This window comes from Sturnira hondurensis, unplaced genomic scaffold (assembly GCF_014824575.4).
Source record: "Sturnira hondurensis isolate 20B ecotype Veracruz unplaced genomic scaffold, ASM1482457v3 Scaffold0009449, whole genome shotgun sequence".
NCBI lineage: Eukaryota > Metazoa > Chordata > Mammalia > Chiroptera > Phyllostomidae > Sturnira > Sturnira hondurensis.
In genome coordinates, this window is record NW_028082080.1 from 10,008 (window position 1) to 24,781 (window position 14,774).

At 36.5% G+C, this 14,774-nt stretch overlaps 1 pseudogene; it reads left to right on the plus strand.

Moving 5' to 3' along the window:
• The first annotated feature begins 272 nt into the window (after positions 1 to 272).
• Positions 273 to 367, plus strand: LOC118994510 (uncharacterized; annotated as a pseudogene).
• Positions 368 to 14,774: the final 14,407 nt, after the last annotated feature.

Below are 14,774 nucleotides of genomic sequence, written 5' to 3' on the forward strand. Positions count from 1 at the left end.
AATATGTTTTTGAAAAATCTAAAAACTAAGGTCCTTTAACATTTAGACACATTAATTTTTAGCACTTGGATAATAATTGTACTATTCACATATAGACCATTTATTTTCTATAGTTGGAACCTGTGTTATATTTTTATATTCAGTATGTAAAGTACTCCAAAAGTGATCTTTGCAAGCTTGACTTTAAAGATGTCTTTGTAATTTGTTCCACATTGTTAGTGTTTGCTTTGTGAAGTCTATTCAGTTTCCAAGCTTCTATAAGTTACATTTCCGTGCTGCCTTTGAGCCCCTGCCGCACCTGCGTGTGGTGCCTGGGGTCAGGCTGCTGCTCCTTGGCTGGCGGCCTTTTTAACCACGAGCGACATGGCGGCACCGCACTGCGCGGGGTTGGGGGGGGGGATTACATTTCTAGGTTTTCCAACAGGTTCTAAGTGGTTTCAAAGTCTCGGAAAGGAAATCGAAGTAAGCACTGGAAAACTTTAATGAACTTCAGCTGGGAATATGTATGCGGATCCTGTTTTAAAGACCACAGATAGTGAGATTTTAATATTTTTGTATAATACTAAAACTTCTCTAAACATTGAAACTTCAATTACATTTTTATCCTGGGCACCAAGACTTAGATCTCAAGGGTTAATTCACAGCTCTCATTGAGGGTAGGGGTTGTATGATATTCACTATTTTAATAGTGACAGGCCATCGTTTTAGTAGACTATCAAATATTTTCTGATTTAATTAAGCCTGCCTAGTTATTTTAACCTTTTTGTAAATTTTATTCTGTAGAGCTGAAGAGATTTCTTCCCTTTGAGTTAAAAAATGCATATGTGTGGTAAACTTCTCCCCCATAATGAAACTACTTTTTCTTTTTTCTCTTAGAAAGATTTACCCAATAGGATACAAACTGAATTCTCCCCTGAATGCTAGTGTTATTTCTGCCCAGTGGAATTAAAGCTTTGGAAATGTTTGGAATATACCCCTGATCTTTTTGTGCTTCTCCCACCACAGTCCATTATTTCTTTGGTATAAAAATCATAAAAATGAACTCTTAGTATAATTCTCTGTGCCACTACATAAGACAATACAGCCATGTTCTAGAAATGAATTTAAATTCAGATATTGAGTATTTCTAACAGCAAATTATAATAGTTGTGAAGAATAAATTACATGTTAAAGACATTAATAGTTTACATGTTCATAGTAATTTAAAGTTCACTTTTTCACACTCATTTTGTATGTGACCTTAACATCAACCATCAGGTAAGTAGTGTTTTATTATTGTTTTTCATCTCACAAATGAAGGAACAAGTTTTTAAAGAAAATATGACTAGTCTGGAGTTGTAGAATTAGATTATAGAATTTGATCTGAGTTACTTGACAGGTGTAGAAATCTTGACACATTTTCTCCATTGTAAGATCTATAATTTTGTTTTAGAATCCTAGAACTCTAGAACTGGGATAAACTGGGGTTGTTAAAAAGGAAAATAGGCTCTATATTGGGTGTCAGGTCAGTAGATCAAGTGAAACTTGAAGTTGAAGCAGTTTTGTAGGTATACTTTCAACTTACTGGAAGCAAATGCCCTGATTGATTAGCCATGCCTAATGTGGACATGGGGGGATATGGATGACAAATAGGTGGCACTCTGGCTAAGTAAATCTAAGCGACCTGATACAGGTTTTTATAGATTCTCCTTTTTACTAACATAAATTTAGTTAATTCTCCAGTGGTTTATAGGATTCTATGTGTATCAGTTAAGGAATGGAATTTTGCTACATGGAACAGAAAATCCGAAGAATAGTGGCCTAAATTTGAACTTATTTTTCACTCATGAAATGAGAACTACAAAGTTAAGCATTCCAGGGCTGGTATGGTATCTCCAAGATATCATTAGGGATGTAAGTGCCTTCTGGCTTTCCTCTTAGCCATACTTATTTTATGTTCATGGTTACAAGGTAGCTTCTGAGTCATTCCATCTGTGTTCTAGGCAGTCTGAAAGATGCGGGAGGAACAAAATGGTGCCTGCCACATGAGTAAGATATCTTTAGAGAACTTTCCACCCTGGCTGGTATGACTCAGAGGATTGAGTGCCAGCCTGCAAACCAAAGGGTCACCAGTTTGATTCCAAGTCAGGACACATGCCTGGGTTGCAGGCCAAGTCCCCAGTGGGGGGTACGCAAGAGACAGCCACACATTGATGTTTCACTCTTTCTCCTTCCTTTCCCCTCTGTCAAAAAATAAATAAATTAACTCTTTAAAAATAAAAAAGCTTTCCTGTAAACCACATTCATTGAGGTTTACTTTTATATTATTTACCAAACTATTTCACATGGTCACTTCACCTGCTGCAAAGCTGGAGTGTGCATTTTTATTTGAGCATGTTGGAGGAAAACTTGGGGTTTCTAATTGCAAGAAGGAAGGGGGACAATGGATATTGATTAACAATGTTCACCACAGTTTTATCTATCTAATCCTTATTCCATCTTCTTCCTATGCAAGGAATATACTCACTACCTCCTCATTGGAAACACCTCCCACTCAGTTTCTAAGTTCTCCATTTATTGGTGATACACAGTCTTCCCCATTAGGTTTAGGTATGGCTTCTTGTCATCTGGTGTTCCACAAACTGCCCCCTCTTTCCTTGTTACATAGGAAGAAAAAGAATAGAATAATTATAATGAAAGTATCCATTCCCCAAAACAGGAAATGGGAAAGGTAGCAGTGATCAAACCCTACTGGACAGGAAGAGCAAAGACTCACTGTTCAGGTGAAAGAAAAAGCTTCTTGCCTACATCCAAGATGACTCTATCCAGCAAACTATCATTTAGAATGGAAGGGCAGATAAAGTGCTTCTCAAATAAAGTCAAGTTAAAGGAGTTCATCATCACCAAGGCTTTATTATATGAAATGTTAAAGGGACTTACTTAAGAAATAGAAGAAGATCAAAAACTATGAACAGTAAAATGACAACAAACTCACAACTGTCGACAACTAAACCTAAAAAAAAAACAAAACCCAAAACTAAGCAGCTAGAACAGGAACAGAGCCAGAGAAATGATCACATGGAGGGTTTTCAGTGGGGAGGGGGAGAGGAAGAATGAGGAGGGAAAGGTACAGGGAATAAGGAGTATAATTTGTAGGCATAAAGTAGATGGGGGGAGATTAAGAATAGTATAGGAAACAGAGAAGCCAAAGAACTTAAATATGTACAACCCATGGACATAAACTAAGGGGTGGGGGGAATGCTGGAGGGCAGGGGGTGCAGAGTAGAGGGGGAATAAAGGGGAGAAAAAATTGGGACAACTGTAATAGCATAATAAATAAAATATACTTTAAAAAATAGTTCCTGTGATGGCCTATCTGGCAGTCCCTGGTTCTGCTTTCTAGGTGGATTTCCTTTGCCTGCGAAATAAATTTGTGGAGGGAGCCCCAGCATTCTTGAAGAGCTCTGTGACAGCTTTTTCCTGTATGTCAGAAATTACAGTGGAAACCATACAGTAAGCTTATAGCTGTGAGCATGCAAAACACAGTTTATTCTTATATTATTATTTGTTTATTATTTATATTACAACTGTAAATCTACTTTTGTCCATCTTCGTACAGTGAAAATAACTGGATTCTGGGGTGGCAGGGGCCAAATAGCACTCAATCACCAAAGGCAAGGTAGGCATGGTTTTCTTAATGGAGAGCAGGGTCACAGCAGCAATTGAAATAATCTGAGTAATACAGGGGATTTCCTTTGCCCCAGAACAGGCCCTCAACTGTTCTCTAGAAGTACTTTTTTGGTCCATTTTTTAAAATAGCCTCATTGGAGGTACTCATCGGGGAGCATAATTTTCTTGGTGCATGCACAGCTTTCTCAGCTAATGTTTTATTGGTGCAGGTTTGGGGCCATGAATTATTTTAGAGACTTAATACTTGGTGACTGCTGAAGGGCAATCTTGTGGCTTCTATGATAATATTATTTTCTTAGAGGTTTTTATATTTTTGCTTTTAATAAGCTCCATGGGGGAGAAGTCACATCTAGACATAGTTTCTTGGACTGAAAATTCTTATACTTACTGGCCTCTGTGGTCAGCCATTTTCCTGTAGCTTTTAAATTAATAGTTATCTGCCTTGACGTAGGCAACATCCTTAATCTGATTTTGGTCGTTGGTTTTCTTTCTTGTCCTGAAGAGAACTCGTAAAACAGCTTGGAGCTATGGTCCTTTCATGCTAAGATAGTTACTTCTCTGAGTTACTGCTTATAATCACCTCAATTTGAGGAGCAGGGTCTGTTGATGTTTACAGCCCTATAAATTATGTGACTCTTAGTAGGTCAAAATTGAAAGCTGCAAGCATAGAATGACTAGCTCTAGTTTGATTTGGTGTCTGACACCACAAGTCTCAAAAGCTGTAAGAAAAAGCCACCATACACCCATATCCTGTAGTTTTCCTGTATTTCCTTTAACTGTAGCCTCATTTGCCATATGGCATTATTAAATTTCACCAACACCTAGAAAGAGTAACCAGCATTAAGACTCACTAACTTTGAATCAGTTAGAGAGTGGTAGCATTAGTTCTTCAGACTAATTTTCCATGATGTCTTTTTTCCCTTGATATAGCTACATTCTAAGAATTGATTGGCAGATTGGGGTGCATTCACTTTTTAGACTCATTAATTGGGAGGAATTAGGACTGGGGGAATGCTTTTTTCTAAGGACAGGAACATTTGGAAAAGACAAGGAAAAACTATGACAGAAGAAATACGTGGATATAATTGCTAAGAAGGGAGTTAATCAGTGATGGGCAAATAAATGGTCAAGCAAAAATGGGCAATGTGATCTCTGTATGATCCTGTTAAAGCAGAATAGATATTATGCCAGCCATTTTCTTACTTCAGCCATCAGGTGATGTAGTTTATACCCAGGGTCTTGGTTTCTATCCACAGCAAGAGGTACCATGGTTAAGTAGAAAGTGAACTTACCTGTCATTTATAAGTTCTCCAATGTTAGCTCTTTTTTGGTTGGAGTCTCAGAAGGAGCAGAAAATGAGAAAGGTGCAGAAAGCTTATTTAAGGAAATAATAATAGAAAACTTCCCAAATGATGGGAATACAATGACCATCCAGATCCATAATACCCAAAAGTACCTACCCCAAATAGGGTGAACATCAAGAGGTCTTTACCAAGACATATTATAATCAAAGTGTCAAAAGTCAAAGGCAGAATTTTTTAAGCAGCAGAAGAAAAGTGACATATTAGATATAAGCCTCCTCTTCTTCCTTCTTTCCTCCTTTTTCTCCTCTTTCTCTCCCTCTCTCCATAAGTCTATCAGTAGATTTCTCACCAGAAACATTGTAGGCCAGGAGAAAGTGGGATGATATATCCCAAGTGCTGAAGGGAAATAAATGCCAAACAAGGAGATGATCCAGCTAATCCATTTCTGGGTATTTATCTGAAGAATACTTGGTTAAAACAGAAAGTTCTTATAGTTAAAAGTGGTTTATGCACCACCAATACAGTATTAGAATATTCTGAATTCAAGTACCTATGTACTTACTTTCACCAGAGAGTTTTCATGTTTTCTTGTTGCTAATTAGTGTCCTTGCATTTCAACTTAAAGAATTATTTTATCATGTCTTATAAGGCGGGTCTAATGGTGATGAATTCCGTCGGCTTTTGTTTGCCTTGGAAAGTCTGGGAAAGCTTCTATTTCTCTTTCATTTGTGAAGTACACCTTTGACTAAAAGTTAAAACTGAAAAACTATATGAAAGCCCTAGTTCAAAATGATATATGTACTCCATGTTCATTATAGCATTATTTACAATAGCCAAGATATGTGGAAAACCTGTGTCCATCAGTGAGTGAATGGGTAAAGAATATTTGAGATACACACATATGTAATAGAATACTACTCACTCATAAAAATGATAAAATATTGCCATTTGCAACAACATGAAATATTGCCATTTGCAACAATATTGCCATTTGGACCATGAGAATATTATGCTAAGTGAAATGTCATGTGGAAAAGGACAAATACCATATGATTTCACTCATGTGGAGTATAAGAAAGAAATGAAAAATTAAAGCAAAAACAAACTCATTGGTATGGACAAGTAGGTGGTTACCAGAGAGGAAGGGAGGTAGGGAGGGGATGAAATGGGTAAAGGGGGTCAGATATATCTTAAAGGGGGTCAGTCTAGACTTTTGATGGTGAGCAGCTATAGTGTATACAGATACTGAATTATACTGTTGTACACCTGGAACGTATATCATGTTAATCACTAATGTTACTTCAATAAAAAAGGTTTGATAAATTTAACAAAAATAATTTGTGAAGGTGTACTTCACAAATGAAGGAGAAATAGAAGCTTTCCCAGACTTTCCAAGACAAACAAAAGCTGATGGAATTCATCACCATTAGACCTGCCTTACAAGACATGATAAAATAATTCTTTAAGTTGAAATGCAAGGACACTAATTAGCAACAAGAAAACATATGAAAACTCTCTGGTGAAAGTAGGTGCATAGGTACTCAAATTCAGAATATTCTAATACTGTATTGGTGGTGCATAAACCATTTTTAACTGTAATATAAAAGTTAAGCCCTGGCTGGTGTAGGTCAGTGGATTGAGCGCAGGCCTGTGAACCAAAGGATCACAGTTTGGTTCCCAGTCAGGGCACATGCAGGCCTGGGTTGCAGGCCAGTTCCCAGCAGGGGACGCATGAGACACAACCGTGCATTAATATTTCTCTCCCTTTCTCCTTCCCTTCCCTTCCCTTCTAAAGATAAATAAATAGAATTTTTAAGAAAAAGTTAAAAGATGAAAGTATTAGCAACAACTACAACTATAGTTACAATAACTTGTTAATACATAACCATACATAATATAAAAAGTTGTAAATTGTAACAGCAGTAACATAAAATGTGTGGAGGGTGTAAAAGTAGAATTTTTATATGTAATTCAAGTTACCAGCTTAAAGTAGATGGTTATAACTATAAAATGTTTTATTATTTCCAGCACCATGGTAAGCACAAAGCACAAATATGTAGTAGATGCACTAAAGATAAAGGAATCAAAGCATACCATTACAAAAAAACAAATCACAAAGGAAGACAGCAAGAGAGAAAGTAAAGAAAAAAACTACAAAACAGTCAGAAAACAATGAACAAAATGGCATAGGTGTTCTTACCTATCAATTATTTTACATGTAAATGAATTAAATTCTCCAATTAAAAGATATAGAGTGGCTACATGGATTAAAAAAACAAAACAGAACTCTATGCTGTCTACAAGAAACTCGCTTTAGATTTAAGGACACAAACTGAAAGTGAAGGAATGGGAAAACATATTCCATGCAATTATAAACAGAAGAGAGTAGGAGTGGCTATACTTATATAAGACAAAATAGACTTTATGTCAAAAACTGTCACAAAAGCAAAGTTGGACATTATATAATAATAAAAGTTTAAATCCATTAGGGTGATATATAATTACAAATATATATGCACCTTACATTAGTGCACCTAAATATATAATGGAAACATTAACAGAACCAAAGGGAGAAATATAATAATAGTAGGGTAGTTTAGTATCCTACTTCGAATAATGGATGGAATATCCAAACAGAGGATTATCCAGGACTCGAATAATATTGTAGACCAGATGGACCTAACAGATATATACAGAACACTCCATCCAACAGCAGTAAAATACACATTCCTTTTAAGTAGATATGGAACATTCTCCAGGATAGATCATGTTAAGCCACAGAGCAAGTCTTAAACTTTAGAAGTTAAGATTGTATTTAAATCGTACCAACCACAATAGTGTAAAACTTGAAATCAGTAATAGGAGGAAATTCACAAACATGGAAATTGAATGGCACACTCCTGAACAACTGATGGGTCAAAGAAAAAATCAAAAAATATTGTGAGACTAATGAAAATGGAAACACAGCATACTAAAACTTGTTGGAAACAGCAAAAGCAGTTTTAAGAGAGATATTCATAGCACCACTCAGCATCACCAATCATTAGGGAGTGCACATCAAATGCACAATGAGATAACACTTACACCTGTTAATATGGCTGTTACAAAGAATAATACAAGTGTTGGCGAGGATGTGAAGAAAGGGGAACTTTTGTACACTGTTGGTAAGAATGCAAATTGGTACAGCCATTTTGGAAAATAGTATGGAGGTTTCTCAAATAATTAAAAGTGGAACTGCCATATAATCTAGCAGTTCCACTTCTGGCTTATATCCAAAGGAAATGAAATCAGTATCTCAATGAGATAGCTGCATTTCCATGTCCACTGCAACATTATTCATTATAGCCAACATGTGTAGACAACTGAAATGACCATTAATGGATGAGTGGATAAAGAAAATGTGGCCTGTGTTCACACATGCACACACACACACACACACAAACACACACATAATGTAATGTTGTTCAGCCCATTCAAAAAGAAGGAAATTCTGCTGTTTGTATGAGGTCTGTCTGAAGAAGTCCATATTAATATGATGAGAATGGTTTGCATGGCATCGAGGTAACCTAGAAGCCAAGGAGCGTGGACTGGAATGCCCACGTGTGACCAATGATGACTTCACTGTACTAGTCGGTGGGGGTGGTAGACTCCTTTGAGTGAGCATTGTGTGCTGTGTAGCTGTTGCATTCAAAATGACAGAGCAAGTAAACAACAAATCTGCATCAAATTTTGCAATAAGCTTGAATATTCCTCTATGGCAACTATTTGGATGATTCAGAAGAATCACAATTTTTTATTGTGAGGGTAATGGTTAATAGGTAAGAAGGTAATGGTTAATAATGTGAGTGGGTAGAAATCTTAATTAATTTGGTCTTTTTACTGTGATAGCTGTTGCCCACAGCTATGGGCAACCAGTGATTGACAGCTTCATCATGACAACACACCCACTCATGCATCACGTTTCATGGAGAGTTTTTTTGTTGAAACATCAAATCATCCAGGTGACTTAGCCCCTCTACAACCCAGATTTGGTGCCCTGTGTCTTCTGGCTTTTCCCAAAACTAAAGTCACCTTTGAAAGTGAAGCAATTTGAGACTATCAATGTGAAGCAGAAAAATACGAAGGAGCAGCTGATGGCAATTGGGTGAGGTCTCAAGGTGCTTACTTTGAAGGGGACTGAGGTGCCATTGTTCTGTGTACAATGTTTCTTGTATCTTCTTCAATAAATGTCTCTATTTTTCATAGTACATGAAAAATACTTTCATGAACAGACCCCAGAGATTAACCTGGAGGACATGATGCTATGTGAAGTAATCCAGGCACAGAAAAACAAATACTGCATGATCTCACATATATGTGGAATCTAAAAATAGTCAAACTCATACAAGCAGAGATTAAAATGGTGGTTCCCAAGGGCAGGATAAATGAGCTGTTTCTCAAAGGGTACAAATTTTCAGTTGTGCAGAATGAATAAGGTCTGTGGATTTAATGTACAGCATGATGGCTATTGTTAATAATGCTGCATTGCATTCTTGAAATTTGCTTACAGAGTAGACCTTAAATGCTCTCCTCACAAAAAAGGTAATGTTTAATAATGTGAGTGGGTGGAAATCTTAATTGATTTGGTAATTTTACTGTGATAATTGTTTCACAATGTATGTGTGAAATCACATTGTATACCTTTAATATGTACAATTTTTATTTATCAATTATATCTCAATAAAGCTAGGGAAAATATACAACGATCCCAGGAGTTAAGTGGTATTATCTTTATTTTATAGATATGTGAAGAAAGACTCAGAGTGTAAGTCACCTGTTAAGGGTTACCAAGCTCTTGACTGGTAAAGCTGGGAGCCTAAGGAAGTTTGACTCTTACCCTCTGAACCATTCAGCCACCTTTCTATAATTGTACACAGCCCCTGCCATTTGAGAACTCATTTAATAGGGGAAGTATTCACAATACATGTCAGTCAAACCATAATGCTGTATGCCTGAAACTTATTTTTCAATAAGTTTTTCAATTATTTTTCAATAAAACTGGACAAAATTAAAAACTGGGAAAGTAAACAAAAATAATTCAATTATTTCACTCTTAGTTTGCCATACTTGTAATTATTCCATAGTATCCGTAACCATAAGTTGCATATGTGAAGCAGCTTTGGCATACAAATTCAGAATAATTGTTTTTGAAGCAGTAAACCAAAATGGGCTATCAAGTGAACCAAAACAGCATATCAGATGAACCAGAATTGTATGGAACTTCTTGGAAACATTCATTCAACAAAATGTGTTGAGCAGTTACTATGCCAGGTTTCCAGGTTCTTCTGAACTCTAGAGATGTTACATAATTTTACAGATATTTGTTTAAAATACAATTGTGAGTGCTGTGAAGGAAAGCGAAAGGGTTGCTATGACAAAATATAGAAATAGAAAGGGAACCCAGCCTACTTAGAGTGAGAATTGGGGTAATGATCTAGCATCTAAGTAAAGATATCTTTAAGACTCCACAACATACTTTAATGTTTTATCAGTGAGTTTTGTGACTCTTGATTTATTATTCTTTTTACTGGTATATAGCAGTCCTGTGTTTTGTGAGCACTAAGACAGGAGAGAATGCTTAAGTTGATCTGAGGGGAATTAAAAATAATTCTTGGATACTTGAGCTAAGTCTTGATTAACAGAGAGGGGCTAGACAAATGGGAAGACGTTCCAGTCAGAGGAAACAGTTTGTATGAATACACTGGGGGAAGATGAGGACCTAATCTTTTAAAGATGATTGTGGTTAGTACAGATGGATTTATAATGTGTCTCGATGGTGTTGAGAGATGATTGGAAAGAAATATTTATGTGACTAAATCTGGTTTCTGCAGAATTGTTCTGCTGACCTTTTCCCGTCATTTCAGAGAATTTAAAAGATGTGGGGAATACCCTGAGATTCCCCACTCCCAATTTTCGGTTGTTAGCATATTTAAAGAAAATATAAAGATTGACTTAAACAGTTAAACAGATAATGAGATATCTTATAGTTAAAATCATAATTGTACACAGTGCAGTAATTATTTATAAGTGTTGCAGTCAGACTACCAAAGGATGGTTATGGATTAGTAAAATGCATTTGGTTCTCCTAACTAGGATGAGGCTTGGTTGTTGCAGGGATACATATTACTGCATGTATGTAAGATTAAGTGGACTTTACAGCTAGTGGTAGCTCCATGAAAGAGAAAGTTTTTTAAGTGTGGTATTTCAGGTATTTTCTGATCATGAGGTAGAATATTTTATTTGTTGATGACCAAAGGAGAAATAAGAGAATGGAAGGAAATGATTAACAGTGAAAAAAACAACAAGGGAACAAGGGCAGTTGGATGTAGAGCACTGAATACTACCCAGGAGTGACATGGCTTTGGGGCCTGCCTCGGCCACTTTAGGCAAGTTACTGTATGTTTTGACATCTCAATCTCTAGGTTTTATTTTTTTAAATATTTTAGTGAAGTATAACATAACATACAGAAGACCATACAAATCATTAGTGTATGTACCTTGATGAACTTTTACAAACTCAACATACTCCTATATCCAGCACCAAATTCAAGAAACTAGGACATTACTAGAAGTTGTCTTTGTGCTTTCCACACTTTCATTTCTATCTCTAAAGTATAGGTAATATTGTTGAGAAATGACAAAAAAATGCCTTGACCTCTCTTGGATAGGGTTGTGCAACTGATAAGAGATGGCTCTAGCGTTATGAGTTAGACGTAAGAAAGAACCAATTTTCACAGTTGTATAGAGCTTACTTACAGTAATAGTAATAATAAACCTATTAAATTGGGGGTGAATGAGTAAGTCTGAAAACCACAAAGTAAAGGACAAACTAGCTGTCAAAACTAATTATAAAGATGTATAAACTGAGTATATGAAGGGGGACAAAAGAAACCCTCAGAATTTTTAAATAAAAAAATTGGTATTTATTCTAACATGTTTAAACTTCACTCACCTTCAAAGTACTCGCCATTTGATTCAATACACCTAGTGAGACATTTTTTCCACTGCTCAAAACAGTTTTTGAACTCAATTTTGATGCCTTTTCAGTATTTCTGCTTCTGCTGTTTTTGTTTCCCCACTTCCACATCAGCAAAATGTTTCCCTTTGAGGACTTCTTTCACCCAGGGACACACACAAAAAAGTTGCTTGGGGCAAGATCTGGTCATTAGGGAGGATGGAGCAGAGAGGTCATACTTTTTTTTGGTCAAAAACTGCTGAACATCAGCTCCTTGTGGGCAGGTGTGCTTGTAAACTACCCATTGTGAAATGGGCAAACATATTGAAAGAATCTTCAAAAAAATTCACTGAAGCTGAACATATCCTCTCACAATAATGCTAGCTGGTATACAGATACAGATGGGTTCCTAGAACACTCACCTAGCAGGTGAAGCCTGTTTTACTAGGGGCCTGCCCTCCAGAAGATAATTCTGGTTTTTGTGGGGGGTCCCCCCTTGTATGTGCTTGCCTTATTATATTAGTTCCTACAAGGTGTTATTCCTGGGATTCAGTGAAGAGCTTGCATATTTTTACATACTCAACAGATGTATAACCACTCTCATTATTTGAGAATGTTTAAAGAGTGGTAGCTCCATGAAATAAGAACAAGTTTCATATTGAAAGTAACTACAAGTCTTAAGTTCACCAGATATTTCTGTTTGTTTCAAGAGGTCTGATGTTGAAATTTTTTATATTAATCTGAATGCTAATGAATGCTTTTAAGATGGGAAATACATCTTCATGTTCTTAATACTGTTAAAACAATAATTGATTTCTTCCTGAGTAATCATAAATGAAATTACATACAGATAAATAAATAAAGGTAAATGCCTTTTGTAGCACTTTTTAAAAAAAATGTCAAATTTATTTAGTGTGGTAACTAACAACTGGTGCTTACAACAAATGGCACTAGCTCTAGTCACTGCAACTATATATAATTCTGCATTTTCTATTGCTTCCAAATTTTCCATGATATCCCTCTATGAGCACCTAATTGAATTTCTGTAAGAGCTATTCTGAAATTTGCCTGTAAAGAAAGACAGTGAACTATGATTTTTAATTTCAGTAAGGTCATTTTATGTGCATATTTTTCTGTTTGATATTTAAAATTATACTTGCAAAAAACTAGGGTACATTTATACACAATGGAATTCTATGCAGCAGAAAGAAAGAAAGAACTCCTGTTCTTTGCAACAACATGGATTAAACTGGAAAGCATTGTGCTAAGTGAAATAAGCCAGGCAGTGAAAGACAAATAGCATATGATCTCACCTTTAACAGGAACCTAAACAACAAAACAAACAAGCAAGCAAAATATAACCAAAGACACTGAGATAGAGAACAGGCTGACAGGGTCCAGAGGGGAGAGGGTAGGAAACTTCAGGAGAAAAGGAAAAGGGTTTACAGGAACAAGTATAAAGGACACATGGACAAAAACAAACGGGGGGGGGGTGGAAATGGGAGGGAGGTGGGGAGAGTTGGGGGTGGGCTGGAATGGGAGTAAAAGGCAGAAAACTATACTCGAAAAACAAGTAAAATTTTTTAAAAAGTGAAAAAGTTATATTGCTGAGCTCAAAAGTTTAGTACATTTTGAATTATTTGGTGATTTACTAAGGAGATCCTTACAATTGACCATACAGACTTACCTTATTTTATTGGATGGCAATTTATTGTGGTTTGCAGATACTGTATGTTTTACAAATTGAAGGTTTGTGACAGTTCTCCTATGAGTAAGTCTGTTGGCACCATTTTTCTAACAGCATCTGCTCACTTCATGTCTCTCACATTTTGGTAATTCTCACAATATTTCAGACTTTTTCATTATAATTATATTTGTTATAATCTGTGATTGGTGATCTTTAATGTTACTGTTATGTAATTGTTCTAGAGTGCCATGAACCAGACACATACACGATGGTGAACTTAATCAGTAAACCTGTGTGTTCTGACTGCTGTGTGTCTCTCACTTTAAATCAAAAGCTAGAAAGGTCCTAACTCTATTCAATTCTATGAAGGCTGAGGAAGTGGCAGAAGAAAAGTTTGAGTCTAGCAGAGGTTGATTCATGAGGTTTAAGGAAAGAAGCTGTCTCTATAACATAAAAATGCAAGATGAGGTTTGATCTCCAGAATATATAAAGAACTCACACAACTCCACTGCAGGAAGACAAAAATCCAATTAAAAATGGGTAAAGGGGACTTCCGGCCAAGATGGAGGCGTAGGTGGAAACACTGTGCCTCCTCGCACAACCAAGTTTAAAAACAACAAAGTTTTAGTAACAAAAATGCAATGAAACGCAGAAAATTGAACTATACAGAAGTCCAACAACAACAAACCATTCAGCTAGACCAATAAACGAGGCAAAGGAGCGAGCAGTGAGACAGACCACTCAGGCCTCTGTGGCAAGAAGCAGCAGAGGGGACCACCATTGCCCCTCTTTGACCCCACCCCCACATACAGCCTCACAAACCAGCCACTGAGTTGCCCCGCCCTGGTGAACACCTAGGGCTCTGCTCCTCGTAAGTAAAAAGCACAAACAGACCAAAACATCATGGCTCAAGAAGAACTCAAAGCCCCAGAGCCAATAACTCTAAGCGACCAAGAAATAGCCAACCTATCAGATGCACAGTTCAAAATACTGGTGATCACGATGCTCACAGAACTGGTTGATTTTAGTCACAAATAAGAGGAACAAATGAAGGCTAAAGTAATCGAAATGAAGGGAAATGCACAGGAAACCAATAGTGATGGAAAGGAAACTGGGACTC